The sequence below is a fragment of the Impatiens glandulifera genome, chromosome 4, assembly GCF_907164915.1.
Source record: "Impatiens glandulifera chromosome 4, dImpGla2.1, whole genome shotgun sequence".
Taxonomy (NCBI): Eukaryota; Viridiplantae; Streptophyta; class Magnoliopsida; order Ericales; family Balsaminaceae; genus Impatiens; species Impatiens glandulifera.
Genome location: NC_061865.1, coordinates 18,197,202 through 18,206,933, shown reverse-complemented (window position 1 = coordinate 18,206,933; position 9,732 = coordinate 18,197,202).

Genomic DNA, 9,732 nt, shown 5'->3' with positions numbered 1-9,732 from the left:
GTTCATGAAAGACCTCGGATAACAAATATTTAGAGAACGGATCCGTAACTTTAGAGTTTGTCCAAATATGCTCAATAGATAAATAAACATTCTGAATTCTTTATTTTCCAAATAGTTCGACTTAGTCAAACTCATATTACTATTAAAGTAAAAGAACTGCAAATTATTGTCACGTAATATCTTTAGTGGTCTTTCTATATCATTCATAATTTGCAACCCCGTGACAAAATTTTGCAGTCAGATTCTTTAATTGGATACCACAAAACACCTAATAAATTTTGCCATCAACTTGAAATAATTCGAGTGTCTACTTAACACTCTTCCAAAAATTAATTCTTTAAACTAAAATGATGTGGCACGAATTTTCGACTGTTTTAGTATCCAACAAAATTCGAATCAATATACCAAATGATCTCTATCCGATTCGATTTCACTATATGAGTATGCAATGTTTTGTTCTTAAAATATCACATTAGTTGTTTGGTTGCTTTCTTAATGATCCAAACCAGGATCCTTCAAGTATTTGTCCAACATCATAAATATTCTTAATTTCTTGATTCATATAATCTAGAGCATACATTAAACTCTTGTTTAAGGAGTATTATGTATATATATTTATTTTCAAGGCTAATCTTGAAGTATTTATGAGACTAAATTTATCTCTAGATCTTTCAAAATATCCAATAATTAACATCTAGAAATTCTTTAGTCTAGTTTATTTTCTTTAGACCTATAAGGCCTGACCTTAACTGGACAACCTCAAAAGAATTTACTAGTTGTTTTAGTTGAATCTTTATTCCATATATAAGTTGTAATTCTTAACTCTTCCTTCCAAATGAATCAATTACACGAAGATATTCCATAAATGTTTGTTTCCAAATAAAAAAAAAAGTATCTAAAGTAATTCTTTATTTCTTCATCTTTAATATGAATTGTCAATGCCCACGCCGATGTTTCTTTCACCATCAATTGACTTTTGACAATTAACTCAACCGTACATCAACACATTTACTTTAGTAATACTGAAGTTACCATTAAATGTGTATGAGTACTGAAGTTAAATTACTCTTAGAACAAACAAAACAAACTATAATATGTATTCTTTTATGCACCACTTTCTTTAGTAATTTTATTTTAGGTGCAATATCTGCAATTCTTACAACTTCATTTCTTTATTATGTATTAAGGTATTTGCTAAGTGAACACTATTTATGTTATTTTTGTTTCAATCTTTTATTTTTCTTACACACAATTGATGTGAGTTCATATAGAGACTATGTCTCCCTTTAGACAACTACAATTCACATCAATTAACTTAAGTGTAAATAAGAAAATCCAAATTAGATGCATGAGAATACATTATTGTAACTCTGACTTTAATGCATTACTTTTGAAACAAAATAAAACATATATTATTTATGAAATCTTTATTCTAATAATACCATTAGCAATTTTAACCATTTTAGATATAATTCTTAAAAATACAACAAATTCTAAATATGTCCTAAAAAATTATATCATATAAAATGAACTTAAGATGTTGACAAAAAAATAATCCGTATAAGCAGAAGTGTTAACTTGATTTGATAACAAAACAAATGAACAACCATACTCACAAAATTTTAATAATCACATAAATTCAAAATAATGGTACGTCTCATCATAAGATACCAAACGCAACATTAATATTTAGTCTTTGGACATTAAATATTAACTTGCAAACGGTACTCTTTTGTAGTAATCAAATATTAACAATAAGTCCTGTCAAATAATTGGTTATCTTTGGATATTCCAATTATTCACATGGCCCACCGAATAATTGTTACATATTTATTACCACATGTGCATAATGTTATTCTGACCAATTATTTATCTTCCTTTGGGTCGATTAAATAACCGCATGAAATACATACACACTACCTTCTTAATTTATAAAACATATTAACCTTCACAAGAGAGCCTACTTTGGTAGGATGTTGCTTCAATTAATTGATTTAATAAATTAATAACTTATGTACATACTTTAAGTGTGTAACTCGATCAATTATTAAACTTCCTTTTGTCCGATTAATAATCGCATAGTTACAAACACAACCGTCTTAATCTTATAAAACAAATATGTTCTATAAATTAATAATTTGTACATTATTTAAATTTGCAATCCGACCAATTATTAACCTTCCTTTGGGCCGATTAACAACCGCATAATTACAAATTTAAGTGGGCCTTAAATTGTACCAAATTTGAATGTGTTATTAACACCGAAAATCCGAATGTTGTTTTATGTATCAAAATTGCATAAATTCCATATGTGTTACACAAAACAAATAATTGTGATTTTACTAATCACTCAATTATTTCTTAATATCAATCAACACAATATATACATAAAGACCGAAATATGTATATATATTTGAATGTGTAATATAACATGATTGATTATTCATCCAAATATAATAAATAATTAAATAATCAATTACACAGATTACTCAAAATTCTAAATTTATCAATTATTAAATTATTAGGTTAATTGATTTCCTTAATTCTGAATAAATAACTTAATTCTTGATAAATAAGTTATTGATATTTATTTATTCTTTAATTTTAATTGTAAATTATTATTATTAATAAAATAATAATCTCTTTATTCTTGTCTTTTCTTAATTTCTGAATATATTTATATAAATTGACTTTTTCTTAATTTCTGAATATATTCCATACATTAATTAAGTCATAAATTAAATTGAGGTTATTAATTTGAATTATTATTTTCAAATTAATAATTAAATCCAATTCTTGAAATAAAATTTTTCCATCTTCTTTATTCTTTATGATTCTAAAACCGTTTATTCTTTATGATTTCTGAAAAATCGTTTAGATGTCTAGAGTCTTTAATTCTTTACTATAACATATAATTTAATAAAGATTGTTTCTAAATTGTTCATCTTCCTCATGCTTTAACAAATATTCTTTAATAAATCCTTTTCAATATTTGATATCATTCTTCTTTTTCAATATTTGATATCTTTCTTTATAACATATGATCAGTTCTTTATTTTAACTTCTTTATTATATCTTTCTAATTAATTAAATATTCATATATTATATCTAATTAGAGAATATGAACCATTCTTTAATCATAATTCTTTAAACAAAATATGTTAATCTGAATATCTAAAATTATTTAGATACTTGATGTCTTTTCTTTATTTCAAAATTTTAGATTAATATATACATCAAATATTGTTGTTACTATTCATTAATTCATTCTATCATTATCCGTTCTAGCCAAATTAGATGAAGAACATAACTAGCCAAATTAGATCAAGAACAAAAAAAAATGTCTAATCATATTCTTAAAAATTCTTATAAACTTAAATCTCAATAGATCGACATAGAGAGGCTCTGATACCACTTGTTAGTATCTTTAGTCTAAATCTTTAATCCTTAAATCTATATTCTTAATTCTCTATGTCAATAAATCGAGATAAACTGTAATTGCGGAAACGTACCTGGATCTTTAATGAAGAACGGTTCATTAAGTCGTTCTTCGTTATTCTCTTCTTCTTGTTCTTGGATCTGGACCTGAATCTGAATGTGGATCTTCTCGTTCTGGATCTGGACCTGGATCGGAATGTTTGATGTGGGTGGGGTTTAAGTCTTTCAACCCTATATCGATAGCCTTCTTGACAGTTCTTGAGAGATGAACTAAATCCTTATTGTTCGATGAGAGAAACAAATAGGCTGACTATTTATATGAGTTGGGGACCTAGCCCTAATATACCCATTTATTATTCGGCCCATCAACGAAATAATAAATGGTATTTCTGCTTCTACACAAATATATCCCCACATTTATTATAGATGTCTAAATAAGCCCCATAATCTTTATACTTTAATAGATCACTTTAATTGGGCTTTAATCTTTATTATGATAACAACTAATATACAATTATTAAATAATATATGTACCCAAATATTGGAAATAATTCCAACATATAGAATTCAAACTTGAATGACTACTTATGAAAAGAAGAAAACAGAACACAACTTACCTAATGTAGGACACTTCTTCGTTTCCGGCGTCTTCTCCACGATTATTTTTCTGATGCGATTTGAATTCTTCAAATTTCAGTTGTCGTTGTAGGAGTGCTCTCTAAAGTTTTTAGAAATGAATACAATTGAAATAGGTGGATTATGTTTTTTTTGAAATTACCCTAAAGTGTGTATTTATAGGGTGCCGCATATTTCAAATAGTTTAGTTTAGGAATTAAATTTGTTTCCTAATTGGCTGGTTGCATATTCCTTATTTAGTATTAGTTTTAAAAGATTTTTTATTAACTGCATAATTAGGAAATAGTTTATAATATAATTAGAAAATAAATAAAATTAGTTTGGAATTAATATTTTAAAGAAAAATAAGCCATTGAAACCAACAAGCATGTATTAATCTTTATATATAATATATTATAAGAATACTGAAACGACGAGAGATTTTAAGTTTATGACGAAAACTTCGGCAATAAATTCTGTTATCACAAAAACACGAATGACACGATCGGTACAAACGACACGATCGACACGATTTGCACGGTATCAAGGTCGCAGTTCGCTTATTGTGGTAAGATTGTTAGTTGTTTAGTGTCGTTTGTCAAACGTGCGCACGATCGACACAATCAATACAATCGGCACGAACGACACGATCGACACGAACGACATGGTATCATCTCTAATTGCTAGGCCGAACATTCATCTACAAAGCTTAGTTGGAATGTTAGAATTTCTGGTGTACCCTGTTCCGTAATAGCTAGGGTTTCTGGTGTACCATATTCTGTAATTTCTCTTATTTGTTGTTTTGTTGGTGTGTTTTGTTATTCATTAAAATGGGAAAAAAGAAAAGTAATAAGTATAAGGAAGTCAAAGAATTTAGGATGTAAGGTTTAAAGGAGGTAGTTGAAATGAAAATTGATAGGATTGGTGAAGAAATTATCAAGAAAAAATAGAAATGCAACAAATGTAAGAAATCAATTGTTGATAAAAAAATTCTAAAGAAAATGCAATAGAAAAACAATGGAAGAAATAAGGAATTTGGAAGGTTTTTTATAATGAAAGAACCAACGTATTTGATTTTAAAACCAGATTACCAAACTCTTAATGCATGCTAAAAAATGAGAAATCATATATATATTAAGAAAAATAATATATATATATATGAGAGATAAAAAATAATTATTAAAAGAGATAAAAAAAAAATTATATATATATATATGATAAGAAATAAATTAAAAAATTAATTAATTAAAAAAAATCTAAGAAAAAATATTAATTAAGAAAACGATTTAGGAGAGATAATAGTGGTAAAAGCTTATATTAAACTTTCAATTTTTTGTTTGAAGATTATATATATTTTGTAATGAAAGAGAATTAACATGTCCCCACTTAATATATATATATATATATATATATATATATATATATATATTTAGGGGAGATAATAGTGGTAAAAGCTTATATTAAACTTTCAATTTTTTGTTTGAAGATTATATATATTTGGTAATAAAAGAGAATTAACATGTCCCCACTTAATATATATATATATATATGATATGAAATAAAACAAAATAAAATATTATTTAAAATAAAGAATATATATATATATATACATATATATATATATATATTAAGAAAAATAATATATGTATATATATATATATGAGAGATAAAAAATAATAATTAAAAGAGATAAAAAAAAATTATATATATATATATATATATTATAAGAAATAAATTAAAAAATTAATTAATTAAACAAATTCTGAGAAAAAATATTAATTAAGAAAACGATTTAGATTTAGGGGAGATAATAGTGGTAAAAGCTTATTAAACTTTCAATTTTTTGTTTTAATAGTATATATATATTTTTTTAATGAAGGAGAACTAACATGTCTATATATATATATTTAATATGTAATATGCATACTTTATTTTATATAAAAAAAAACATAAAATTATATATTTAGTGTTCAGGGTGAGATCGTGGAGAGAACACAAATATCATCTCCGTCCTATCCTCGTTCAATTTTGGGAAAAAAAATTTTATCGTTCAATTCATATAGAAAACTACGATGCATATTATAATTGCCAGTTCTCTACGAATAATTTTTTTATAAGGAACTAATTATCATTAATTCAAATAGGAGTTACATATACAAAATTAATTTGTAAATAATACGATATAATGTTTAAACAATCAAAAACGGCTAAATGATAATTTAGACATTAAATAATATATTGAATTTGTAAAAATTAAAATTACAATAAAGATGATTCAACAATCAAGCATTTTTAAGTGCTCTTTTGAATTACATAAGGATGAGTTAGAAAGTAGAGTTTGTCGAACAAATCAATTTAGTGCTGTCGAAAGAATCTCTACCAAATTAATTTCTTGGCGGGTGCAAACATCTTTATCCCACCAAGGTAGTCTGATGGTAAGAGTCGACTTAAGAGACCATAAGGTCATGGGTTCGATTCCAACTGGAAGCGCTTTGAGTTTAAGCGAGGAGTTATGGTTGTGGGGTGTCATGCTAGCTCTAATTTGTTCCAAAAAAAATATCTACTAAATATTCTTAATAGTAGTGAAACCATGGGTTGGTAAGCAACGTCGAAAAAGGTTCTACCAAGCCACCAAAAACTGGAAGTAAATTGAATCTGACTAAACATAATTAAACATAATGTCAAATCTAACAAAATACAATACCAACTCAAATATAAATTGTGGAAATAGAAAAAGGCACCCTCCCATATTAAAAATAATTGACGTAGGGGTCAAGAATATAAAATAATTTTTTACATTCTTTTAAACCCATGTGTAATATGATTGTACGAATAAAAATAATAATATTAATTTGTATGAATTATATGATTCAAAATCAGGCGATGTGATCCAAGTACCACAACACCGGTTTTTGAACCAAAAAATCATTTTGGTCGTTAGATTTGTTCTTCTTAAGTTAAAATGATTCATATCGTTTATCTACTTTAACCTGACGTTGAAATATTAAGAATACTTTTGTTTAATTCAAATATAAGATTTATGTCCTTTTAGTTATAATATATTTTAATTGAATATGTTCTTTCTCTTTGAAAAAACGATTTACTTCATTTCATTAAAAAAAACAAAGGAAAAAAATCTACATAAATTTAGTATTAAGACTAAACAAATATTTGTCTTAACAAATGGAATTAATAAAAAAATATAAATCTCACACACAGAATAAATGAACATGAGTACAACAATTAAAAAAAATAAATGACTTCATTATAAACGATGCTCAACTTTTGACATAAATTCTATTTTTGCTCATTATTGGACAAGGGCGGAACGAGGATTTAAAATCTACCCGAGCTAAAATATTTTACATTCAAATCAAAAAATAAAAATATTGAAAAGAAAAAAAAAATATTAGACCAAAGATAAAAAAAAATAACGTGTATGAAGGTTTTCAAGAATGTCGATAATTTTCTCAACCGACCTCACAATAATATAAATGTACTATGGAAGCTCATCAAAAACTTTGAGAGTAATAATTAATAAGCATTTACTATTGAAGCTAATTTTAAAAAAATTATTTTTTTTTTCCTCTCTGAATTTGAAATTAAAAAAGTTATTATATAAACATGTTGAGAGTATGAAATTCAATCTAATCCGTATTATTCTCGGATTAACCTTACAAATTATAGAGAAAGAAATAAAATTTAAATTTTCAAACTAGTACAAATTACTATTGTTATGGTCATATATTTTTTTAATTAAGTAGAATAAATTATATATAACTAATTGAGTTTAATTAGTGAATAAGTGATGGATTCTTAATTAGTAATGGATAGATTATATATTGTGTTGAAAGAAAGAAAAAAAAATTCAAATTAGTACAAACTATATTATTGTAAGAGACATATTTTTTATTTAAATAGAATAAATTATATATAATTTAATAGTAGATAATTAAGTTTAACTATGAATGAATAAGTTATGGGCTTTTTATTTAGGAATTAATAAATTATATATTATTGTATTGGGTTTTTTTAAGAATTAATAAATTAAAATATTATTTGATTTATAAATAAATATATTATATAGTATAATACATTAAAAATTATTTATTTATTATATTATATAATATATTAATATGATTGGTGGGCCTTTCGGCCTTTCGTGAGAATAGAAATATTAGATAAAGATTTATAAGTAATAAAACAAAAAAAATATAAAAAAATAATATGAAAAAGAAAAAAGAAAGGAGAGTTTATGGTTTAGGATTTAAGATTTAGAATTTAGAGTTTAGAGTTTAGAATTTAGGGTTTAGAGTTTAGAATGTAGGGTTTAGGGTTTATAATTAAAAAAATATTTTTAATATTTATTAATAAAAAAACTTAATATCTACCGAGAAAAATAGATTAATAAATCGGAAAAAGAAAATGATAAATTAATTAATAATCGAGATAAATTAATTAATAGAGGAAATAAATTAATTAATAGAGGAAATAAATTAATTATCGGGAGAGAAGAGGGAAAATAATTAATGAAAGAGATGAGAAATAAATGAAAGTGAGAGAAATAAATTAAAGAGGAGAGAATATTCTGTGATTAAACAGAAAATCCAATATTCGCGGACTTTCGCGGCTCCAAATTCGCGTTCTCTATCATTACTATATATATATATATGGCAAATTACCTGGGCGGCCCTCAAACTATCTCAATCGTTCACTTTTGGCCCTCAAATTAATTTTTGAAACAAATCGCCCCTTCAACTTTTATAAAGGTCACCCGTGGCCCTTCCGTCAACTTTTTAGTTAAACCTAACGGTTTAAGGTTTAAGTTTAAAATATTCTTTTTTTTATATATTATCTTTAATCTTATATTTTATATTTATATATATAATTATTAAATCGCTTAAATATAATATTATATATATATATTATTATTAAATTTTATATAATTATTAAATCTTTTATATAATAAATAAATAATATATATATTATTTATTTTTATCTATATATATATAATTTATATATATTATCTTTAACTAATTTATATATAATATATATTTTAAAAAATAATTTAAGTGTTAAAAGTATTTGAGTAGTTAGAAGGTTACAATTACTTTTAATAAATTATTTTTAATATATATAAAACAAAGTTTAAAAATAAATTATATGGATTATCCCTAATCATTAATTATATATATAATTATATATATATATATAAATTTATATAATTTATAGAATATATATTTTACAAAATAATTTGAAAGATTAAAAGTAATTGAAACCTTCTAACTACTCAAATACTTTTAACACTTAAATTATTTTTTAAAATATATATTATATAAATATTATATATAAATTAGTTAAAGATAATATATATAAATTATATATATATATAGATAAAAATAAATAATATATATATTATTTATTTATTATATAAAAGATTTAATAATTATATAAAATTTAATAATATATATATATAATATTATATATAAGCGATTTAATAATTATATATATAAATATAAAATATAAGATTAAAGATAATATATAAAAAAATAATATTTTAAACTTAAACCATTAGGTTTAACTAAAAATTTGACGGAAGGGCCACTAGTGACCTTTATAAAAGTTGAAGGGGCGATTTATTTCAAAAATTAGTTTAAGGGCCAAAATTGAGCGATCGAG